At 49.9% G+C, this 25,455-nt stretch overlaps 1 protein-coding gene across 8 annotated transcripts in view; it reads right to left on the bottom strand.

Moving 5' to 3' along the window:
* Positions 1-24,795, bottom strand: part of LOC121459150 (teneurin-4) — a 667,715-nt gene extending 642,920 nt beyond the window's left edge. For 6 of the 8 annotated variants that reach the window (XM_041669301.1, XM_041669124.1, XM_041669214.1 and 3 more), the window contains exon 1: positions 24,411-24,795. The gene's annotated coding sequence lies outside the window, so the exon portion shown is untranslated. Of the gene's footprint in view, positions 1-22,839; positions 22,951-24,410 lie in introns of those variants that run through there. The other 2 variants (XM_041669032.1, XM_041668787.1) reach the window with 2 other exon arrangements.
* Between the last annotated feature and the right edge of the window lie 660 nt (positions 24,796-25,455).

The raw sequence follows: 25,455 nt of genomic DNA on the forward strand, positions 1-25,455 counted from the left end.
AAACCCTGTCTCAATAAAAAACCCAATAATTAATAATAATATAAGAAAAAGAATTTAAAAGTTATATACTACACTGAACTGTAAAATTCTATTCTACCCACATTTCAAGAGCCCTGTAGCAGACAGATATGGTAACACACACCCGTAATGCCAACTACTCAGGATGCTGACACAAGAAAATCACAAGGCGAAGACCAACTCAACCACCTAGCAAGATCCTGTCCCAAACAAAACAAAGCAAAACAAAGTGGAATGAAGCAAAACAGCGGAAGAGCCTGATCACTGCTTATAGTTACAGCTACAGGCACAGGTCCAGGGCAGGGCCAGCTAGAATACTCCCATACAAACTTCATCCCAAAGGCGCTACATTGCTTTACAGCGTAACTAGCTTCTTAAATAGGCAAAATATACTGGGACTGCAGTTGGAGAAGCATAGACAAAGACATACTGACATTCCAGACAGCAAGATGCCATAGCTATAGGGCCACAGTCAACACAGTGACTTTAAACCAGACTCTGGAGGCTAGTTCTGTGTTTCAGGAGCTTTAACCTATTCTCCCCTGTACAGACTCATCCATGCTATACCATCCTCCGCTCGAATCCTATGGAAATCAATTGACCTCCTATTTCTCTACTTTTTAGGGCATGCTGTTCCCTGCCCGCAGAGTAACATCAATCACCCTTCAACACAGTTCAGGCTTTAGCTGTGTATTTATGTCTCTGTGTGTGTGTGTGCTGTACATGTATGTTTGTACATGTATGGATATACATACATGTGGAGGCCCAAGGTTGACTGTGGAGGCCCTCTGTGATCACTATCTTCTTGATTAAGGGGATGTCTCTGAACTGAACCCAGTGCTCCCCAATTTGGCTAGCTTAGCTAGCTAGAATGTTCTAGAGAAATACCTTGTCTCCATTTGGGGATCCCCCGCCTCTGTCTGCCACAAGCTGGGCCTACGGGTGAGCTGCTACATCCATCCAGAATGCACGTGGGTCCTGGGGTTCCAAATCCCAGTCCCCATGCTTGCTTTGCAAGGCTGAGCCATAGCCACTCCAAGCTTCTTTCCCACGAGACCACCCCTGACTGCCTCTAGGCGGAGGCAGCTCATACGTGTGTGTGTGTGTGTGTGTGTGTATGTGTGTGTGTGTGTGTGTGTGTGTGTGTAGGGACACTCACACCCTCTGCAGCCACTCCTTCATGCGGTTGTCTTCCAGCAAGCTACACTCTTCTCAGAGGCAGGTGCTGTCTCTTCCCCCGGCTCTGTCCACTACGCCTGGAAAAGCAGGCGTCCCCCACAAACATTACTTGAAAGGCTGAGTGGAGGAGTCGGGCGACTGCCACATTCCCAAAGAGGAATTCCACCTTGTGTTGAGTCACAGCTCTATCACCTGAATAAATAAACGGTCTCCCTAGGTACCCCACGAAGGAAGTAACTTCACTGGATTGTTTATGCCCTGGGTCAGATCTATCATAGGCTTAGCCCAGCAATGTTTAAAGCACAGTATGAAATGAAGCTCATTAGGACAGCAGCTGAGCCACATCCCTGCCTCCAGTATGGACTCACAGCTAATGTAGTCAAAGAGGTTTAAACACACACACACACACACACACTCGCCTGCTTTTTCAAAATACATAGGAAGGAATTCAAAACAACTTCTGCGAGCCATGGTAATGTGGAATTAAAAACGGAGGTACCTCCCTCCGCGCTGAGTCAGGGCCTTTGTCTGCTCTATGACTCACTCGGAGGCTTTCCAGCCACCTGAGCAGCTGCAGAAGAAGCCAGGACTCACGCCCACAGGTAGGAGTTCTGCTCCTCCTGTTCACATGGGCACCCACAGCAACCACAGCTGTGGACAGGGCGCTCTTCCCTAGCTCTCTAGGAGACAACAGGGATGGCCCCATTGCTCCTTCCTTTGAGACACGGACAGGAAGTGAATGCTGGAAGAAAATGAGATCTGCATGAGATATGTCTTCCGGTCCTGGCACTGTAACACTGGCCTTGGAACCAGCTAAGGTGCCACCCCATGTCACTAGCCACGGCCTCTTTTCTTTAGTGAAAAAGACCCATCTCCTGGGGTGATTGTAAGGAGGTCAGAGCTGGCCATATGGTCAGAGTTTGGACATGTTAGACATCAACGGCCTATCCAAATCTCGATCTCGTGTCCCCTGAAGAGGCTGGAAGGTTGAGGACACTTCCTTTTTGTCCCCAGCAATGTGGCTGCGACAAATCATGCCTCAGAGTGAGACTTTCCACGTGGCATTTTTCTACACTTACATATGTACCTATGAGAAGAAGGGAGGAGGGAATGGGGAGGGAGGGAGGGCGGGAGATTTTAAAGCTCTCTTCATAGAAAGCAATTTCAATATTTCTCTTCTAATCCACTGTGCTCTTTGCCTCGTATGTATTTTCAAAGCTTATCTTTGCCTTTTAGCTCTTTCATCAGCATAAATCCTCGCCAAAACAGAGTAAAGGGTTTTTTTCCTCTCCTGATACCAAAGGGGGGGGGGAGAAAGAGTTGAATGCTTTTCTTTATATTTAAATTTTTTTGATGTTTCCTATAAGATAAGCTGGGAAGGGGCAGAACAAACCCTGCTCCATTCATCTGAGAAGCTAAGGTATCAGAAAGGAAGGAATACTTGTGGCCTCCCAGGGCGGCAATCAGAGGAACTCTGCAGGTCACCCGAAGCTCTTGGTCTGGGCACATTATTACAACTGCTCGAACCCCAGGCTGTCAAGAATCCGCTGGGCTCATTGTGAAACAGTTCTCAAAGCGCCCTACTCCTCTTCAGGAGACATTCTGCAACTCTTAGACTGAGAATACCCCCCACTAACACACCACACACACACACACACACACACACACCACACACACAATCACACACACACACACACACACACACACACACACTTGGAATTGAACCCAGACCCTCAAGCATGCAAGGCAAGCACTCCACCACTGAGATACAGCCTCACCCAATTTGGGGACTTCCTCCCTGCTCTTTACCTCACTGCAGATACACCCAAGCGTAGGAAAGGCCCCAAGGCTTGGGGCAATGCAGATGCCTGTCTAGCCAGCCTTAGTTGGCACTTTCCAAACTCATTCCAAACTATTACTCCCTTCCACATACCACACATGCACGTACAACATGGGAAAAACATGCTTGACAGCAAGTCCAGGGAACCAAGGTGGGGTTGGGGTGGGCGGTGGGCGGGACAAGGCTGTGCATGTGTGTTCCAGTCAGATAAACCCAGGCTCAATGATAGTTCCACCATCAACGTACCCTTAGAGATGCCACTTAGCCTGTAGGAGAAGATGCAGGCAGTTCCTGCAGTTTTGTGTGTGTCACATGAAATGAGCGGTATGAGCGGTGACACACACACACACACACACACACACACACACACACCCCGAGGCATCTGCCACACAGGATTCACTCTGGAAATGTGACTCCCTCTTCTCTCCTCTGCAGAGTCATCAGCAGAGATGTTGGAAAACATACCAGTCGGTTTCCTTTTTTTTTTTTTATTGTAAAACTCAGTACCAAAACTTTTCATATAAGAAGTCATCTTAGAAGGAAGGGGTTGCGTTATTACCCTATTAGCCTGCATGTTTTCATGAGTAGTCACGGGCAGGGGCACAGCTGTCTTTAATATGTGTGTGTGTGTGTGTGTGTGTGTGTGCGCGCGCGCGCACGTGTATGCATGTTCATGAAAGAACCTATTTCATATAGCTATCTAAAATTTAATAACATGGAATCTGCCTGTGTCCAATATTCCTTTAATTCACAGAATGTGATACCACTTGATAGAGTCATAAAGTGCGGTCCTATCAAAATACAGCTGTTATTACCATTACTGACAGCTATTTTATTCTGGAGAATGTTATTGAAACCGTAACGACGGACACTTGCTAAGTAAGTTGTCCCTAGCTAATTTCCAGAGGCCCCTCTCCCCCAGAGACTCCATAACGCAATTCTAACTGAGGTTCCGCACACGGTAGGATGGGGACTTTAAAACACTTAAAAGAGGGTCATCTTGGGGTCGCTGGTAATTAAATAAGAGCCGGAGGATGAGAATAAGGAAAACGTCTACTCTCTGACTCTGAAAGAGAGAAACAGATAACACTGGAGCAGCAGCAGTGAGCCCATGCCCACCCGCAGCAGGATTCTTTCCAGCCCAGATGTCTATTTCAAATGCCCACTGAAAGTCCATGATGAACTTTAATTATGAGAAGCGGCAGATAAGAGTCCATCTCCTCGCTTCTCATTGTTAGGGGTGGTTTGAAGCTGCCAATCATCACCCCCTCAAAGAGGCCCAAGATACAGAGGCAGAGAGGTGAGGGAGGGGCTCTCCCCGCTCTGCACATGCCCACAGAGCTGATGGACTCACGTTAAAATGCCCTGGGGAACTGCAAAGAGCTCTGAACCAGCTTCCCACTACAGCTACCAGCAATCTCCGCGTGACGCAAGGCACGGGAACCACAAGGCCACGCCTCTTCCCACTCCTAGGCCTTCTGAGGCTCATCTTCTCACCTCTGTTCACCTTCGTACTCTCAGGGGGCGATGTGACCTGGCACCCTGGAAGCCAACAGGTGACATGAGCCTATGTGTACATATATGTACGTATGATAGAGTGTGGCAGGTTGTACAGGGCCTTCCGATAGAAACCGCACCAGCTCTGGAGTCAGAAAGACCCGTGTGCCTGAAGACTCCACCCACCCCCTTCTGCTGGGCTTGGCCACACAAGCTACTCACCTTCTCTGCCTGCAAAGTGGAGACAAGCTACCTGCCACCTCCCTTGACCGGGGAGGTAACGGGTCCCTACCACGACACCCGATGCTGCTGTTATTCTCCTGAGAAAAAGCAGAGGGCCTACAGTCAGTGTCTGTCTGCCTCCTTGGTTTCCCATCAAACAAGTCCCTCCGCCCTGGAAGAGAAACTCGCTGCAGAGGCCAGCTGAGCAAGAAAAATGTTAAATAATTCAGGAGCACTAACATCAAGTCTGATGCCGGTATAAAAATAGTTACAAAACACCGTACTCTTCGTGTTTTTATTACAACCACCTCAGCTCCCCGGTAGAAAGAGGAGTGAGGGTCGGGCCTGGCTGGAGCTGGGCCTGGGGTGCGGGTGGAGCTTGGGAGCTTCCTAGGCTCCCTCTGACCTTTCTAATGACTCATTTTTTTGCGCCATAGCAGGGCAGGCATTTGCTTGCCACAGCTATATTTTAAAACTGCCTTCTGATAGGCTGGCTTATTTTTAAATCCGAAGTATGCTCAGCTGGGCTGCTGGAAGCACGGGAAAAGCGTTCTCTACATCTGGTCTTCTGGTCCGCCCTCCGAAGACTCCAGGCCCGGTCCCAAAGTGTAAATTTAAAAGAGAAGACAGACAAGACCACGGGTCTATATCTTTCAGGATAGCGCTGTCTCTCGAACCACTAAACTCTAGGAATAGAAAGGACAGTTCCAACAGAGATACTAAGAATGAAGGACCCTGCCTGCCAGGTCCTCCCCCTATATCGCCCCCTAGAGCCTTCCAGCAACCTCTACAGCAGATGCACGCCTCCATGTTTTTATAGGTAAGGAAAGGAACTTTGAGGAAATAAAGAGACTTCCCCCTATAAGTTCCAACAGGTAGGCAGGGCTTGCTGAGGCAGTCTGACTCCCAGCTCCTGGCTTCTCCCCCACACCGTCCTCCAGAACCGAGTGTCTGGCTTGAAAGGGTGTCCATGAAATATTCAGCCACATTCTCAGCTTCTGGCTGCCTCACCCAGCCCTGATCTGAAAGCTTTCTCGGGGCGGGGCGTTTTCTCTTGCAGAGGAGCTGCGCGGGATGAAATGTCCGCTCTCTACTTAACAAGATGGGGGAAGAGCGGCTGTTCTTGGACCGCTCGGGGACACAGGGCAAGTCCGTGCGCATCTGTGGAGGAAGGCCCTGGGAGAATTCAACGGGAGGCCAGAATCAAACTCACCTCGTCTGGAAGCTAAGAGGCCACGGGGTCTCTTTCACGGGAAAGAAGAAAGGGCGGTGAGCAAGCGAGAGTAGGCCTGTGTGGGTAGACGGAGGAGGGAGAATAGCCCTGACCACAGCAGTTCACGTCCTTACGGAAAACATGCTCTCATCTTTCCAGTCCGACCACAAGCTCTTCTTTCTTCTGGGAGCTTCTCCTGCCTCTGCCAGGCACCGTGGGAATGAGAGCTCTTTCCCCAAATGCATCTGCCCTGAGCCAGGCTCTCCGCTAGAATCTCATCTGGCATCCTCCCACTTAGCCCATAAGCTGGTCTTGTCACCTCATGGTGACGAGAAAAACCCTAAATCCAAAAGTGTAGGTAACTGGCCAAAGGTCACACACGTCAGTACAGCGGTTCTCAACCAGAGACAATCTCGTATCCCCCTCCTGGGTGACATTTAACAACGTCTCAGAAAATGTAGCCTGTCAGAAGTGGTGGAGAAGGCACCAGAAACCAGCGATTGGGAGGTAACAACTGTCTATCCTACAATGCAGAAGACAGGTTAGCGCAATCACCCAGACAATGGGGCCAAGGTTAAGAAAACCTCAGGCAGAGATGGCTGAGCCATTATGTAAGCAGAGGTCAGCCTGACCCCACCACGGTGTTTTACAATACTCCCTTGGATCCTAAGAGCCCCAAGTTCCGAGCAGACATGCCTACTCCTCTGTCTTCCCACAGTAGTCCATGCTGGAGTGCACTGAGAGCAATCACTTGTTGCTTAACCTATTCTAGGGTGGTGCCCAGGACCCTGCTGAGGAACCCCACCAGAAGAATCCAGCCACTCTCGCTCTGGATCTTGGAAGAGGACACTGAGTGCTTTTTGTTCTAGCCCCTGCAAGGAGTTTACCCTCAGGACTTTCAACCTCCTTGCTCTCCTTCAGAGACTGGAGGCTCACCCCCCCTCGGTAGGCCAGTACTTAGTGAATAAACTCCTAGCGGCAGAGCTGAAGACAGCTTTCCAGCCAGCATAACCCCCCTCAGCATCTAAATCCCTAGGGGAATAACTGTTGAAGGACCTATTGATGGACCCATAAGAAACTGGCCCTAACGTCCTGGATACATACTGCTGAGATCTGGAGTACTGACGTCCAAGCCAGGCAGGCTTATATTCAAACGTGGCTCTACTGTTTACACCGAAGACAATGGAGCCTAATAAATACGGCTGGCAGAGTCCTTACATGGGCACACAGAGCCGTGCTCCAGCACAGAGTCTGCTGCAGGGTTCCTGACCGTCGCCCCCTGTCTTTGGTATGGGACACCTGCTGGCCTGCCTCTGGAGTCCATTTCTGAACAGGAGAACTAAATTTGGTGGTGACTATAGGGATGGCAAACTGAGAAGGGTGACAACAGATCAAGAAATGACAACCGTGAGAATTGCCATGGCAATGCTTTCAACTTGAAAAGTTCTAAGAATGTTCTGGAAATTACAGGCAGCCCTAAATGTATGTGGTGTGTGTGTGTGTGTGTGTGTGTGTGTGTGTGTGTGTGTGTCTATTTTGATGCTACGGGGCTGTCACCCAAACTCAAGTCTGGAATGAATTTTCCCATGCTACATATATATTTGGCAACTGAAGAGAGAGCTTTAAAGGGACCTTCCAAGAGCTCAGAATATTTCCAAAAACAAGGTTCAATTCAGCAAGGATGGTAGGTGTCTGCTAGAGATGGGACGAATCTTGTTTCTGCCGCTGGGAAAGTTCCCCACCTCCTCGATTTCCCATGAGCTAAGTAGAAACCTCTACAGGAGGAACATTTGCTTCAGGGCCAGGTGGATTTGTTTATGGAGCGGGTTCTCTGACTCACTGCGGCTCAGGGCTAGATGCCTGACCTCTCTGAACCACCTTTGGAAAGAAGGCAGAAGAAGACCTCTCAGTGGGGGCAGTGTTGCTGCTATAGAGTCTCCACTGCCCCGACAGGACCTGTATTAAACAGACGGCAAGTGAAGTGTTTCAGTGGGAAAAGACACTGGCTGCTAAGTCCCACGACCTGAGCTTGATCATTGGGACCTACATGGGATAAAGAGACCTGACTCACAGAGTGTCCTCTGACCTCCAGATGGAGGAGCACATGCACACGCCCGCTCGTAGACATGCACACATAAACAATAAATCAACATGTCATTTTAAAAAGACCTCACTGGGTTTGTCGCAAGGACCAAATGAGACAACGCAGACTAGAAGCCTTGTACAATTCGGCCAAACATGAAATGGGGTGACCTTGCCAGACTCACTTGCCAAGGCACTGGGGTTTCCTCTGTGAGCAAAAGGCAACGATCTCTACCTCCACGGAGATTAAGAGAAATCACAGGAGATGAAGATGAAGAAACCTTGGCCAGAACAGATATAAAAACAGATCTATGACCCAGCGCTTCAGTAGCCGCTGGCCAAATTGATCCACGACTCCGACCTTCCAGCTTTCCCAACTTTTGCCCCCGCTTGAAATTAGAGGAAGGCGAATCCACTTTCTAAACCAGTTTTGTAGGATGCTGGCTTCTAGTTGGCTTCCTTCCCTTGGCAACAGACTCCAATCAGAGAGTCAGAGAAGCCTGAAACCTCCCCTGCTCTCTCGCTGTAAGGCTGACTACTCCCCTGCCTGCCTTCGAGGCACGGACAAAGGCAAGGGATGGAGGCAGACTCCCTTGTTCTAACAAGCTCTGAATAAACAGTCTCTGCTGTGCCTCTTTGGGTAGTCTTTATCCATTTCCAGCCAATAAGTGCAATAAATAAGGAAATTACATAGCGCGCTCTGCCCTTGACCCACCTCCTCCTTTCAGATTATTCTCAACAGAGCAGCCAGGGGGATCTTGTTAGAAACACTCGAGCGTAACATTGAACACGAGGGGAAGGAGAAAGCATCCAGCAGGGTTAGGGACCAGTGGGACAGTAGAGCAGGGGTCAGGGCAAGGTTCTGACTGTAACTAGATTGTCAGGGTGAGGTTTGATACGATGGAACAGAGATCAGCAGGTAGGCCATTACCTATGGGAATATCAAAGGGAAAAGCATCCCAGGCAAGGGAACAGCCTTGAAGCAAAAGTGGACCCAGTGTTCTTCAAAGTGTGGGAGAGTGATTGGGGCAGGAAGCAGGTGGGTAAGCCTGGTGAGGGTGCTTTGTAGACTTTGAAAGTACGTTGGCCATTGCCCTGAGGCGAGTAAGAATCCCTTACTGAGGTCTGAGCAGAGGAGGGACAAGGCCAGAGTTATATTTTGATATAGGATTTAAATATAGATGTAATGAGAGAATCATTCTAGCTGCTAGGATGATAAGACACTGCAAGGGGACAAGGACAGACTGGGAACCCAGGGCAGGAAGGTGCCACAACCCAGACGGGAGAAGATGAACATAGACCAAGATGACAGCCGTAAGGATAATGAAAATATGTCAGTTTCTGGGTCTGTGTTTGAAGGTGCACCTTCACAAGACTCCAGATGCATCTGCATTCAGACATGGGAACAAAAAAAAACAGGAACTGAAGGTGACTCCAATGTATGGGACCTAGGAAGCATAGGATGTAGTTGCCACTGGTCAGGATAGGCCAAAGACGATAGGCAGAACAATCTTTGAAGCCAGAATGAGTTTGGGACACATCAAGTTCTAGAGAGCTATGAGATTATTCGAGAGAATTATCGAAGAGGTGGTTAGACTCAGAAGGCGAGAGTTTGGAGAGCACTCTGCAAGTCCCTTCCTTCTCCTCTCTGCATCCTCACCTATTCAGGCATTCTGGAAAGAATATGTGGCCTGTGTTCAGCTGTGTCACCTGCTGGCCCTGGCATGACACAGGTTAGGACACACATCCAGAAGAGCGCGGTGGAGTCGTCTGCTCTTAGGTCTCCAGAGGTACCACCCGGTATCCATGGCAAGTTGATGGTCTCCTTACTCCCAGATTAACATAGAAATGATGAAAACATACTTCATCAAACTGGGACGATCTCCCAGACTAGGGGAACCCGTGTTTGCTTCCTGCTTCTGGGGACCCAGGAGCAGCACACACCGAATGATCTGAAATGCCGGATCGTTTCTGACCTAGAAATTTCAAGTAAAGAGAACGGGTGAAAGGAACTAAACGAAATCCCACAGCTCTGTGAACCTCAGCGTTATTTACAGCGGTAGAAAACTGGCAACCGCAGTAGGAAATTAGAGAAACAACGGCACATCCTTATGATGGAAAATTACATATCTAAATAACATGCTGAGAGAAAAACGTAATGCCATGGGAAATGACCTTAACATTAAAGTCAGAAAATAACGTGTATTAATTCGCTCTAGTGGCAGGAGTGAACAGGAGTAGAGGAAGATTAGGATATCAGGCAAGGGACCAGAGAGATAGTAACTCACAAACATTAGTAACCTCAGTTCCAGGGCATCTGAAGCCCACTTCCAGGCCCCATGTGTCTGGTGCATACAGACACAGGCAAACAAAACACTCAAGCACACAAAATAACAAGAAATATATCTAAAAGAGTGTTTTTCAAAGACTTGCACAGAAAAGCGATACATTTGAGAAGACAGAACTCTTGTTTGTATGGCCAAAGGGATGTGTTTTGCTCTCCCTTACTATCTGGGTTACCTTAGGCTTCCTAAATATGCTGGTGTGGAGTGCAGTGTTCCCATCATAAGGGACAAATAAACAAATGATTTTTTTTTTCATTTTGGTAATGCAGAAAACCGAACCCATTGCCTCATGTGTGCTAGGCAAATGCTTGGTCACTCAACTGTATGTCTTATCCCCGAACATAAAAAAAAAAAAAAACCACACCATCTTTAACGCAATACTTTAATAATAAAGTTGCTACCTCCTCCACCATATGTCATAATATTTAATAGATGGAGGGATGGTAAGGAAGCCTGGAGAGCAGCGAGACCCAACTACATGTGCAACTGCATGACGAAGACGGCCACTGTTTACTACGCTGACTGGCGTGCTGCAGCTGCTGCCACAGAGACCATAGCAATCCTGACAGCCAGAGGCACACAATGGACAGACTTCATTTGTTCTGTGACAGTCCACAGCTGGTACTTGTGGACTTGAGGAGACGAAGAGGACAAAGTAGAAGCAGCGTGGAAGACCAAGATTTTAGAGCCCTGCCCAGCAAAGGGGCAGTGGCAGGGTGTCCACCAGCAGCACGTGTATCTACCGGGAGCTTGTCAGACTCTCGGGTCCACTCTCCAATCTGCCGAGGAAGACTCTGTGAGTGTGGCGAGGGGTTGTATGTGTGCTGTGCGTCAGTGTGTTCAGCGGCATGGGTGCACAGTTCTCTCCATGTGCATTTAGGGACCAGAGATTGACGTCGGGTATCTCTTACCCGTCTCTTGATGCCTTATTTTTAAGATAAGGCTAGCACTGGACCTGAGGCTCAACATTCCTACCAGCCTGGCTGGTCAGGGCATCGTTCTCCCTTGCTCCCCCCCCACCTGGTGTTACAGAAGAGGCCAACATGCCCAGCTCTTACATGGGCACTAGGGCTCCAAACTCTGGTTCTCTGTGTGACAAGCACGTTACCCACTGAGTCATCTCTGCAACCCTGAGAACCTATACCTTAACAAGTCTCAAGCTAGTTCCTACATGCTGTACGGTATTTCTTGTTTGCTATTTTTTTTTGTCTGTTTCTTGGAGCAGGCCTTTCTATGATGCCTATGCTAGCCTTGAATGTGTGATCTGCCTGCCTTAGAATCCCAGGTTGTTGGGACTAAAGAAATGGACTATTCCATCTAAATTTAAAAGGCCTCTCTCTATACAGCCAGGCAGTGGTGGTGCGGGCCTTTAATCCCAGCACTCAGGAGGAAGAGGCAAGCAGATCTCTGTGAGTCTGAGGCCAGCCTGGTCTACAAAGCTAGTTCCAGGACAGCCAAAGCTGTTACACAGAGAAACCCTGTCTCAATACAATACAACTCACTTTTCCAGATTTGAGATGCTATCAAGAAGAATGCATCCAAAGGAGTAAAGAATTTCTTCATTTTTACTATTTATATTAACAGTATTCATACTTATTTGCATGTGTGCATGCTCATGGCTTGGAGGAGGACACATATGCCACGGCACATGTGGAGAGATCAGGGGACAACTCTGTAGAATGTGTTGTCTCCTTCTACCTTTCCACGTACTCCAAGAATCATATTCAGGTTATCAGGCTTTCGGAGCAAGCATCTTTCCTGGCCAAGGACCGCTGAAAAAACTGTAGCCATGGACGAGATGTCAAATCCCCTAAATCCTCCAAACTGCAGAGCCTCCAGACTCTCCCACAATGCCAAGTCTCTGGCACAATTCTGGGAGGTGGCTACCATGAGATATGCATTTGGCATGCCACCATAAGAGATGAGGCCATCCTCTCTTCTCCCCAGGGAATCAGAAGAGCCCTCACAGGCTGGGGGATGTCATGCAGGAGTGGTTGCTGGGCAGAGCCCAGGAGATGAGAACACATAAAAGAGCAGAGGTAGCCCAAAGACCTAGCCTGACACCTCCAGGCAAGGCAAGGCCTTCCTCTGGTTGGAGGGAACAGAACAGGCCTGGGGAGAAGGCTGACTTTCCCACTGAGATGCCCCAGTTTGCCAGAGGCAGGGTGGAGGGCAGAGCCAACAGCCTTGATTACCATATTCTAGTCTCCTGGCTTTAGCGAATTAGGTCACTCACCTCATACATAAATTACTCAGTATGGGCTTTCTGCTTCTGAAAAGGAAAAGAAACTGACATTTAAGGAAGCTTCACTCTATGAGTCATTTCTCAGCCCTGGCTGTGCTCTGTGATCAGGACAATAGCTCTGCTGGCCCCCCTCCCCCACCGCGCGCGCGCACGCGCGCGCACACACACACACACACACACACACACACACAAAGGTAAAGCACTCATGGGGAAAGGGGCTGGTCTTTGACGTCCGCGTGACTCTACTGCAGAGACGGGGTTAGAAATCCCTGTCAGGCACTGAAATGAAACTATAACTAGCATTGAACAGTCGTTCGGAGAAGCAGGATGCTGTGGGACAATGGTCTTGTAGCGTGTCACTTGTAGTATTATTTTAATAAAACGCTGATTGGCCAGTAGCCAGGCAGGAAGGATAGAGGCGGGGCAAGGAGAACAGGAGAATTCTTGGATGAGGAAAGACTCAGTCTACAGTGGTAACCCAGATGCAGAGGAAGCAAGATGAGAATGCCTGGGTGATAAAAGGTACCAAGCCAAATGGCTGACACAGACAAGAATTATGGGTTAATATAAGTTGTAAGAGTTAATAAGAAGCCTGAGCTAATAGGCCAACTAGTTTATAATTTATGTAAGCCTCTGTGTGTTTCTTTGGGACTAAACAGCTGCAGGACAGGGCAGGACAGAAATCTCAGGCAACAGCAGGAAGAGAATCCTTATGGTTTTGTAGATGATCAAGCTGGTGCAGGGAGCAAAGAGACAGCTGATACTGAACCAGGACCTGCTCACCAGAGATGTCTGACTTTCTGCTTCTGCAGGTACCTTCATTATCAATGGCGAAGGATGCCAACGTCCTCCTGGAGCCAGGCTTATACAACCTTGCAACCAGTATCTTCAAATCCTCCTATGTCTCTGATCCTCCCCAGCCCGCTGAATTGCACAGGCAGGCTTCAGAAGAAGGTCAGAGAACCAGAGCTGAGCAGATGGGGGAGTAAGAAATATGCCAATGCCAGGGGCCAAAACTGGTACAAAAGATACTCACCAAAAGATACTACACAAGTACCACACAAACCCTTAGGAGACAGACTTCAATTTTCCATTTTATTACTGAAAAGAAGGTGGATGCTCAGAGAATTTCTATGCACCTTGTTTGAATGTATACAGCTACCAGGTGACAAGGCAGAACCCAGCCTTCACTGTGCTGGCATTTCCAGAAGCACTCTACAAAACCACAGCACAAGGGAGAGCCACCAGCAATTAAAGAAAAAAGGAAACCAGAGTTTCGCTGTACCTCAGTCAATTACTTTTCTTTCCTTTTTGTTTCTGTTTGCTTATTGTGGTTCTGGGGATCGAACCCAGAGCCCTGCAGTGCCAAGCAAACCCTCTGCTACTGGGCTAAAAGTCAATAAATCACTTTTAAGGTTCTGGGAATAGTCATATTGCCTCAGCAGTTGCAAGGACTCCTAAGCTTGTCATAAATGATCTTTCCCAATAACCATGCTCACGACCCTGCCAACTTCTCAATATTATTCCCATTTGATGGACAGAAAAACTGAGGCATGTAGACGTTAAGTAGCTTGTCAAGGTCCCACAGAGAGATGGCATGAAGACCGGGAGTGGTAACTTAGTACCACTCTGAGATGCCGGGGGAGAAAGCTTGGGAGCTTGTTTAAGGTTGCAGGGAGTGTACTGACCTACAGTCCTAGACAGTTCCTGGAATGTAGTTTCACACTGAGCCTCACAGTCAATGTCACTTAGCAGCTGGGGACAACTTTTGAGTTAGGGACCCTTTGGATTTTAATCAGTCAACCCTGCAAACAAGGCTTTCCAGCTTTATTTATTCATTGGGAGAGAGGAGCGGCAAGGATAGGGACTGGTTAAGGGCTTACACAGCATTTCAGTGCTGTGCACTGCAGGGAAGCCCGTGAAGACAACGGATCAGGAGGAAGTCTGCTTCCAAGTCTGCACCAGAGACAGATGGGGACCACAGTCAGCCACATCTGTACCAGGTTCGGCTCAGCCATTCAGAATCAGATCCTAGACTCACAAGAGGCTTCTACCTTCCTCTGGAGACTGGAGATCCCAAAAATCTCCTAGGAGCATCATAAATTCCAGACAGGCCCTAATGTCATCTGCATCTTTACTTGCTTGGGCTGGGTCTTTACTAGGGTGAACACCGAATCCTCACTGCCATGAGACATGAGGTTGATTTACTACACTCTTTGTTAATAGATGAGGACTGTGGAGCACAGAAGGTTGACCCAAGGTTTCCATGCCAGGAAGGTGATGGCCAGGGTCTGAGTGCCAGTTCTTCCTCTGAACAGTCTCCGAAGCTGTTGTTCTTCTCATGATCCCACCCTGCTCATCTGAGTCACCTGAGTCCCCCCTCCCCCCTTCCCTTCCTCCCTCCCTCTCTCGTCCTTCCTGTCTTCCTTCCTTCCTTTCTTTCTTTCTTTCTTTCTTTCTCCTCTGAATCTGGAGCTTGCCAAGTTGGCTAGACTAACTGGCCAGTGAACTTCAGGGATCTCTCCTCCCCAGCACTGGGAGAGCAAGCAAATGTTACACTAGCTTTATACATGACACCTGAGGCCCCAGGGTGTAATCCGGCCTTATGAAGGTGGAGACAATAGGATCCCTGGAGCTTGCTCCCCAGCCATTCTAGCTGAATTAGTATCCTCAAAGTTCCATGAAAGATCCTGTCCCCCCCAAATAAGGCAGAGAATAGCTGGAGAAGTTAGCCACGGCCAGCCCCTGGTCTCCATAAGCATGCATACAAACAAGAAAAGAACAAGCACACACACTACACCCAACGTATAAATAGGGATTCAATAAATAAAATGCTTTTATTACTAGTTAAATATGGTTGAAAACCTCACCGGGTATGGTGGCGCACAGCTGTAATTAGCACTTGGGATGCCCAGGCAAGGAGGCTGCAAGACTAACACTACCCTGAACTTCTCTGTAAGTTCTAGGCCAACCTAAATAGATAAACAGATAAGCAAGTAAGTAATTAGATAAGTAAATAGATAAAAAATACAAAGGAGGCAAGGAAGATTAATTAAAAAGAAATCAGAAACAACGTTTAAACGTTGTATAGTATCCCACCGTCCAGCTACATGTCCAGCCCATTCTTTACACTTTGCTCATCTAATAAACAACACTCCAGGGAATGTGGTTGCTCTGAAAACTCCTCTGCCTGTCTCTGAATGACTCCTTTGGCTGGGTCCCTAGAATTGGGATAGTGGACTAAAGGGAGAAGAGAGTGTTTCTGAGACTAGGGCCCAATTGCTTTCCTAAAAAGGGTACATCCATTCGCATCTCCACCAATGGGAGTTCTTGCCTCCCAATTCCTCTCCAGGTGCCAAGCATGGTCTTAAAAAAATACTCTTGCCTAAGAAGGAAAGGGATGAACAATGGCATGGGCCTTCAAAAAGGTGCAGGGTGCTAATCTTACAAGGGACGTGTGGCACCCATAGGCTTTGAGCTCATCCTTTGGTGTCTACAGTTGGCTCCCTATGGCGACCCTGAAGCACCGGGCCACAGATCAAGCTACTCGGTGTTCTTCATGTGACAGCCAGTTTGGAAACGTTTTACATTTGAGTTCCATGGTTGGCCAGGACTTCTGCGTTATTCTTTAATTAACCCCATCATCTAACCTAGTGCTACCTCTGAGAGCTTCCCACAACTACGGAAGGATTCTTTAACTGCGGTCATCGATCAGAGCAGCCACTATCCACAGGTGGCTCTCGAACTCCCGACAAAGCTTCCACAGCTGCGGAATGGGAGTCTTAGCTCTGTTGCATCTTAGTTAAATTTCACTTCATTGGTGAGGAGTGACTGCTGGACTGGCTTTTGCAGCCCTATGCTGTCTATAGCACTGTTAACATATACTACTGAGTGAAGAACCCATGTAGACTCCTAACTCCACCTGCTGCTACCATACTTCCATCAGGGCAAGAGCTGGCCTCTTCCCCCCTCAGCTTCGTGTGTCCATTTATTCTCTCAAATGGAGGGCTAATGCTACTTATCAGTCATGCGGGGTGATGTAGGGATCAGCTAATTAATGTTTGCAAAGAGCTGCATTACTAACTGGTTTTCAGAATAATTGCACCTTAATAAAACGTTTAAACAGCCAGTTCTCACCCAGAGGCCAAAGAAAGGCTGGGTTGATTTAGTAAAATGCTGGTTTCTCTGACTCATCCTGAACTGGGTCCTTTCACTGTGGACCTTATCAAAACAAACCCCTCTCACTGGGAAGGTCCTACCAATATGCAAATACTGAGATGGGTCTTCACGGTGGAGCTGCTATTATTACAAGTTGGATGGGTAAATTAATAATACAAACGAGACGGGGAGGGTAGACACCTAACCAGCTTGAACGAATTCCTTTTAAGCTCTTAAGCACTTTAATTGCTTACGTGATAATGATGAGTATTTGTACATGTCTTGATCTACTCCCAAAGTTGGCCCAGAGAAAAGAAGAAGGAAGAGAAGGAGGAGGAGGAGGAGGAGGAGGAGGAGGAGGAGGAGGAGGAGGAGGAGCAGGAGGAGAAGGAGAAGGAGAAAAGAAGAAGAAGAAGAAGAAGAAGAAGAAGAAGAAGAAGAAGAAGAAGAAGAAGAAGAAATAATAAAGGAGAAATTTTCTTAAAAGAATCACTTGGTTAAGTGCTGAATTTTGATGATGTGATATTCCAGAAAGTTTGAAGGTTGCCGTTCTATGGAACAGAGGGGCTGAGAGCTAGAGAGACCTACTATCCAGTGTCAGATCCAGCATGGGACCTTGGGGCTTCCTCATCTGGGCAGACTCCACTGACTCTTGGAAAGTTGTCCCCTTGATTCCTAACCCTTCTCTTTCCTCCTTCACAACTTCAGACAAGAGGGGTCACCACACCTTTCCAGCTATGTCTGTGCAAATGAGATTGCCAGGGTCCAAGAGCCACAAGGAAAGACAGATGCTCTCCTTAGAATACGGATCCCCAAATCAAACACAGCTGGAACCGCTTGGTGTCTGGGGTCACTATTGTCGTGTTCTAAAAGAACATCAGAGAAGAAGGCTCTTGGGAATGTTCTCCTCGGTATGTACTTTGGACACGAAACCTGGCACGCCTTCAGACCGAGTTGAAACCCATTTTTTTAAGGCTTGCTTTCTATGATGCTAATGGTTAAGTGATCGCACTTGACAACCTCTGCTGCTCCACCTTCCGCAGCACAGAGCCAGCGGGGGACAAACAAGGCAAAGACTGCTTGCTCTATGGACTCCTTCACTTGTCTGCTTCTCCCTGTTCCCCCAACAAAAGAAAAGCCTGGATTTGATATTCAGACAAAACAAACGACCAAAACATCCTCTCACTTTCCCTGATGAAACCAGAGAGGCATGGGCGGCAAAGGCAGCAGCTTCTAAACTTTGTTTGAAGTCAGAGGCAGGGAGCAACAGAGCCCCTTGGCATATAGTGATAAGCCATCCTCCAACAACCCTGGGGTGACCTTTTCACTGGATCTAAGAAGAACTTCTGCTTTCTCTTGCTGAGGATGGGGGACACCTTGGAAAGGAGAGGCTTCCCTTCTGAGCGCCACAGACTTCTATGTCAGATGACAAGTCATTTAACCACAGGGAGCAAGTCTTTTCTGGGTCACAGAAAAGTCACACGGGAAGGAGCAAGACTGACAAATGCACCCTCTGATTGAAGCGGGTCGTATACCAAGGGGACAAGACACCCAACTAATTTTGCTCTTGTAACAGCAAGTAGGTAGAGTGGGTGATTGATTCGCCATGGCCCTGGGAGAGTGGAGGGAACCAGGGGCGGATTTGCTGCACAATGCCCCTTAGCAGATGGGTCAACCGTGCTTTGGGAACTGTCTCCCTCTCCACTGCCTCCTCCTGGGACCGCCTAGGACATCCAAAGGTCTCTGAGCCAAGGGAAGAGAAGACTGAAAAGAGTGGCACCACCTCCTCTGCAAGTGCTGGGAGGCAAGCTCACTTCTCCAGGCAACTGCTCGTCATTTATCATGGAGCCAACCCCACCTACAAGAGTGAGGAACATATTTACATATTTCAGCTCCACTGCTGGCTGCAGCACCAAAGTGATGATTCCAAGACAGCCAGAGAAGAAGAAAAAAAAATGTTCTTGGAAAAAGAAAAGGATTTGACTATCAACTCGGCCTAACATCTCAAAGTTATGCAAATCCCCTGTGTGAGGTTTGCTCTTCACCTCTATCTTCCGCCACCACCTCGGTTCCCAAGCTTAGAGGGGACTGGAAAGTAAACATCAGGATTCTGGTAGACAACACAGTTTACCCTACCGCTTCTCATGTGTGGCAGAGCCCTGGTACAGCCCATGCCTTTGACTCTGCAGCCCCACTTTCTAGGAATTTGTCTTAAGGGAATGTTAAAATTCTGTGGAATGTACTAAGCTGCTTATTGTGGTTCTGTTACCATAAAACACTAAAGGTAAACAAGAAATCAAAACGTAAGGACTGGCTGTCATATTAAAACATCAGGGCTCTATACTAACACAGGAAACTGCTGCCTGTGTGTGTGTGTGTGTGTGCGCGCGCGCGTGCGCACGCGTGTGGTGGGCTACAACAGGATAGGTCTATATATTTTATCACTAAGTAAGAATAAGCATTCAAAATATTATAAACATGGTATCACTTTTTCTGTACTCCTAAAGTCTCAAGCTACAACCCCAACAGCAAGTAAACTTACTTTGATTTTGTTTTTTGTCTATACTGTCTGAATTGCATCAGTGACATTATAACCTAGATAATCTGAGCAGAAACAAAAGAGTAACGATAAAAGTAATAAATACATAGCCTACACGGTGCACACCATATATGTATGCATGCATGTGTATGCACATATGCGTATACATGTATACACATTTATATTTGCACGTTTCACTGCTTTCCTGTGGAAAGTTAGAAGGTTTGGGAAGCCATGTTACTTAGCTGCCTGGGATCTGGGGCATGTTGCTTTCAAAGTGGCCCCTACAGCTGTCTGCCTGAGCCGAGGAAAGACAGAATGATCCGGCTCTCAGTCACACTGAACTTGTGTGACAGACCATGTAAGAAGCCAGGTAAGAATTGGCCCCTTGGATCTACAGCTGACTTTGATTTACTCTCCCAGGCTTTCAGAATCAAATCTGCAAGGGGGTGATTTAAATCCCATTGTTCCTCGGTCTCACTATTTAGATTTATGGGTGTGGGAGAACGTCCTGGGACTGGAGACTCTTTAAGCTTGGGCCTGGGCAGAGCAGCTGTCTATCAGTATAGGACAGGCAGCCAAGGTGAGCATCTGCACGGCTGTGCTTATCCAATCTCATATTTCTTCAACCCCTGCCACAGTTAAAGGGTGTAAATGGGCGCCTTACATCGAATCCCTCATTGGTGTTGTCCAACAGTCTCCGCTTAAGTTCCTCATCACCTCTTTTCCTGGAGTTGTAACTTCTGATCCGAAAATATCAGGTTATATAATATGCCAATCTGCACAAGGATGGAATTCTGTCAGGAAAAAAAAATGGACCCAACGAAGCACAAATTCTAACAAAACTGGAAATGACTTTTCTAAGAAAAGAGAAGATATTTTTGTTTCAAGCCCTTGAAGCTGGTTTTAAATAGACTTTGGATGCGATGTTTGCTGGCTCTTGGGGCACTGTTGATTCCCCTGAGTAACCTCACCCAACGAATGTTTGCTGGAGGTTTAGGGGGCGCCAGTGCTGACTTACAGCACCCTAAAGTAGGTGGCATTATCACAATATGCAGGGGAGAGAAGCAAACCTCCCAAAATAACCTGCCTCAGGCCATGAGGCCACAATCCCTAAACGGTGGAATCCCCAGCAACATGCTCCCACAAAATAACAAAAGGCTGAAGGGATTATACCAGAAAGAATTCAATTCTGTTGGAAGAGAGTCCTCTAACCCGAACCCCACCCTTCTGCTGGAACATCTGCTCTCTGCTTAGCATTCCATTTGCTCTACTCTCAGGGTTCCTCTGTAAACTGAGCACTGGTTGTGACCCCCACCCCCACCCCCACCCCACCCCGGGGCAAGGACTGACTCTTTCCTCCACAGGGTGGTTTCATGGCTTAATGCCCAAAGCCTGCTTCCACCCAGAGATGACTTGATTAAAAGCCGGACTGGCAAACCAAGAGCGGGAGAAATCTCTAGAGAAAGGAATCTCTCTGTCCCTGACACCTTCTCCATCCAAGTACATGGTAATTTCACAGGCTAGCCTGCTTCCTGTCCCCAGCCCCTTCAGTAGCAGTACCAGGAGGGAAAGCCGCTAAACCATAGGAGCATCTACGGAGACAGTCATGCATTCTTAACATCCAAGGGGGCCTACTGCTGACAGGCCAGCACAGGCTGGCCCAATCCCACTCAGAGAAAGGGCATCCTGGTCACCCTCACCAAAGAAAACGGATTCTTTCACAATACCCAGAAACAGGGAAATTCCACTTTCAAGCTATGGTCTGGCCTAGTCACCAACCTCTGCACTCCTCTCCAACACACACACACACACACACACACACACACACACACACACACACACACGCAGAAAACTTGTTCTCGCTACCACCACCTGTGAAAACAGTCCTTGTAACTTTAACGTAGAAGCCAGCAAAGTATAGCTTCACGGTGCAAGAAGCGCACCCAGGGTCTTAAAAAAAGTGATCAGGCATTGGAAGGAAGGGAGGCTTGCTGGGGACCCAGGCTGGGTCTTGCTCCTGGTGGGAACTTGGCTGCCACAGCTCGGGTTTCAGTGCCTAGGCCCCGCCCACTCTGCGGACCGGCCAACGCCGCTGACCACTGATCAGGCCATCAAAAAGCCTTAAAGCCCAGGGCGTCCAGCCCAGGTTGGCAGAAAGCTGAAGGGGGCCGCAGCCAACCCTGGAAAACCCTTCCCGGAGACTTCTAGAGGCGGATGAAGAGGCGAATCACGTGGGGCCAACAGCAGGGCTGGGGAGCTAAGTGTTGGTCCCCAGACCTGGAAACAGGTTGTCGCTGAACCCATCCCCACCCCCAAGCCACCAGGCCGCGAACCGACTCCCGCCGTGCCCTGGGAACGACCCCAGCCGCCTCCGGGCCGCGGTCCTCCTTCCCCAGCCCCAGCGACTGTGCCAGAGCCGCTGAAGCAGCCTGGGCGAAGGCGCCTTCAGCAAGGTCAGGACGCGGCCGGCCGGCACCTGGGGATTTTTCCCAGCCCGGCGTCGGCTTTGCAATCGCATTGTTAAGGATCGTGGCAGAGGCAGGAAATCCGAACAGCCCCACAGGTCTGCGCGAGGGAGGATTTATTTCACAGCGCCGAACACACTCAGACAGACCCGGGATTTCAGGGGGGAGGGGGGGATGCAGAGTTTCAGGACGCAGGAATGTGGCGAAAACAAAACCCTCCCCACCCATGCGTGCTATCTTCTGACTTGGGGGAGGGAGTTCAGGGCCACCAAGTCCCAGAATTCAGCGTTCCGCAGGGTTCTGCCAGGGCTGGGATAGCTTTTCCCTCTACAGGCGAAAACACAAGCTTTAAAAACACGCCACTACTGTGGTTCTCTATCAAAGCCCATCAGCGTGCGACAGGCTGCCGCAGCGAATGGAGGAACGGGATGGGGAGTGGAGGCGGGGGGGGGGGGTGAGCGCAGTCGAAACAAACTGTTTTCGGTCTAGGAGGGAGGCGAGGGGGCAGAAGCCATACCACGTACCCATTCCCCTCGCGTCCGCATTAGGTACTTAAACCGTTGCTCCTCTCCGCCCCGGAGGCAAATACTCTACTTCTTAACCCACTACCTCCACCCCAACCTGGGCCTGGGTGCCGGGGCACCTGGGTATTTCTGAAAGGGACTTGGGTGGGAGCGCAGGTTTCAAAGCAAGTGAAGGACGCTGTATTTAAAGACAGGGAGGGGCGCCGGGAGGGACCAAGAAGAGAGTCTTTCAGTCTCCTAGAACACAGATTTTCCTAAAACTACGTTCCCTGGAAGGCCTTCCAACTCCCCCCTCCCCGAGTCAGAAGGCTCCAAGGACTCAAAGAAACCCGAGTTCTGACCGCTCCTCTTCACAGATTAATCTTGGATCTCCACCCACTCCGTCCCGGCCTCAGTAACCGGTTCCTTGAGGGCAGCGCTTTAGCACCCAAAAGCCCATTTCAGAAGTGGGCGCCGCTGAACAAGATGTCCAGCTCGCCATTAAGTGTATCTCCCTCCCAGGTACTTACAATCCCCAAGCAGGAAAACTTTCAGCAAGAGCCGGGTGCTCGCAATACAGTTCTGGGTAACCACCGAGGCAGCTTATATAATCGCCCGCGATACTGTTCGGCAGATCTCCGTGCACGGCCTCACGGCTCAGCACATGGGCACCCTCTGGCCCCGGCGCTGAGGATCGCGAGCATGCCCCACCGGCGCCTTCCACAAAGCAGCAGGGCGATCTCCAGGGCTAATCAAACGCCAGTAGTGCGTTCAGATTCCCGCAAACCCGGGCTTGCTCGTCCCGGTAGTTGCCTACGTTGGTGCGTTGGTGGCTCACTGTCTTAACTGCATGTGTACAAACCTTCTCTCCAGGGTTGCGGGGGGGAGGGAGGGGAGCGGATGGCGACCGGGTAGGGAACTGGTGGAGGTCTGAGGAGGGGTTCTAGGTCTAACCTGACCAAAACTCTCATCCACACAGAACCCGAGTTCAGAAACGGTCTTAACGTATCCCACTGAAAGGGGTGCCAATTTTCCAAAGTTAGAGACCACGCAATTGAATTTCCAGTACTCTTCAACCTGGCCTAGGCGGGGACAGGGCAGAGAAGAGGAGGGTAGTGACCAGAGAAACCCACCTTTGAACCCAAGAAGCACTGACCATTCAAGCCATCCCTCCTCCCTTCCTTCAAAGTAGTTAGCGGCTTATTCTTGGGTTACATGTGGACACACACACACACACACACACACACACATTCCGCGCCATCACCTTCTGCCTGCTCCTCCAATGTAAAGACTGCGTTTTTAAATCACTAGGAAAATGACTAAGAAGCTCAGAGATCACATTTCAATACACAGCACATTTCCCGAAGCTGGGGGGCGGGGGGTTGCAAGTAGTCACACACTCACACCCGTGAACCCCCAGAGAGTCCACCCTGGCGCCTGCAACCTCAACTCGCTCCGAGACAAACCAAAGGAGAAACAACGCGGACAACAAGGATAGGCAGGAGCCAGTGGGGCTGCAGAGGGCATGCGGCTTGGGGGTCGCGCCCCGGGTTCCCGGCTCCAACCGCAGCGCGCACGGGGGCCGCTGCAGCTGGATCTCGCCCCGCAGGGCAGGCTGCAGCACGGGAACCCGGCGCCGCCTCGTGGGCTCCTCCAGCGCCCGCCGGGAATCTGGGGCGGGCGAGTCTGCAGAGGGGCTGCGGGTGGCTGGGCCGTGGCAGGGAAAGGGAGCCGGGTGCAGCTGACGAACCTGGACCGATCCCCTCCGCGGTCCAGAGTCTAGGGCTGGCTTCCACCTCTCCACTCTCCCCCACTACTCGCTCCCAGACTCTAGTTCGCGGTGGACTCCCGGCGCTGCGGTGGCTGAGGCTCTGGGCTCCAAGCTCCCTGCCTTGCCGGCAAACCTAGACGCCCGGCTCGCCTCCTCTTCCTCCCTCCCTCCCCGGTGCGGAACAAGGGTGCAGGTTAGCATCACCCGGAGCCCTAAGCGAACTGCATGAGCTGCCCGGACCAGCGAGTGCAGAGAGGGGCGACTGAGCTGGCGAGCCGCCGCGGCGATCCCCAAGGTGCTTTTTTGGTAGAGCTGATCACGCCGCCTTACCGTGACTGCAGGCTGCCACCGCCGGGGAAGCGGGGACGAGGATGGCGGGGAGGCAAGGCACTGCGCTGCTGGTTCCACCGCTTCACGAGCCGGATAGAGGTGCCCAAGAAGGTGCAGGTCCGGGTTCTGCGCTCAGCTCCGACGAGACCAACAATAGCTCCCGCGGGGAGTGGAGCCCCAGCGAGCCTCCAGCCGCGCGCACACGCCGGGCTCCGGCTCCCGGCCGCTCCCGGCCGGCGTCTCTGCCAGCACTGCTGCCCCACATGAAACAGCTGCAATCCCGAGGATTCTGGGGGTTGGGGCGGGGGTGAGCGCGCGGGTGTATGTGAGTGTGTGTGTTTAATAGCTTCCCTCCTCTTCTTCCCCTCCCTGCCTGCTCGCCTGCTTGCCTCCGTCCCCCACCCTCGCTCTCCTACACACAGGGCGAGCTAGCAAGCGAGACACACTCACACACGCGCGCGCGCACGGACACACACACACAAGCACGCAGGTTACATGAATGGGAGGCGGGAGCCAATCCTAAAAGCCCCGGCGAGCCACGCTTGGAGCAGGGCTGCACCATGGCGCCGGGGGGCGCCACACAGGTGATGAGCCCCTCCTCCCGTGGCCGCTTGCCCTCCTCTCCTCTCACAGGTCTCTGTTGTGTGCACGTCTTCCCTTATCTCCTTCCTCCCCTTCTCTGGGCTGCTTTCTCCATCTTCTCATCTCATTTTCTCTCTGGAATTCTCCATGCTCAGTATTTTTCTCGGATTCCTTTTTCACCCTTTCTTCCGGCTTCCTCACAGCCTTTCGGAAACTTTCTCCTTCCCTGTCGCTACTTTTCTGTACTTCCTTCCCTCTTGTTTTTTGTTCTCATTTCTCCCCCAGGAGTTGTTTATTAGTATGTTGTGTTGCTTGACTCCTCTCTCTCCGGAGTCACACCTCTCTGTTGGTCTTGGCCCTCTTCCTTGCCTAACCCTCTGAAATGCTTTTCCACACCTCCGACTCTTTTCCCGGGTTGTTTTTGCTAGTCGCAGCTGCTGCTTGGCCAAGGTAATTAACGGTT

Source organism: Microtus oregoni, unplaced genomic scaffold, assembly GCF_018167655.1.
Source record: "Microtus oregoni isolate MIOR12 unplaced genomic scaffold, Mior012 000000F_ref0000247, whole genome shotgun sequence".
Classification (NCBI taxonomy): domain Eukaryota; kingdom Metazoa; phylum Chordata; class Mammalia; order Rodentia; family Cricetidae; genus Microtus; species Microtus oregoni.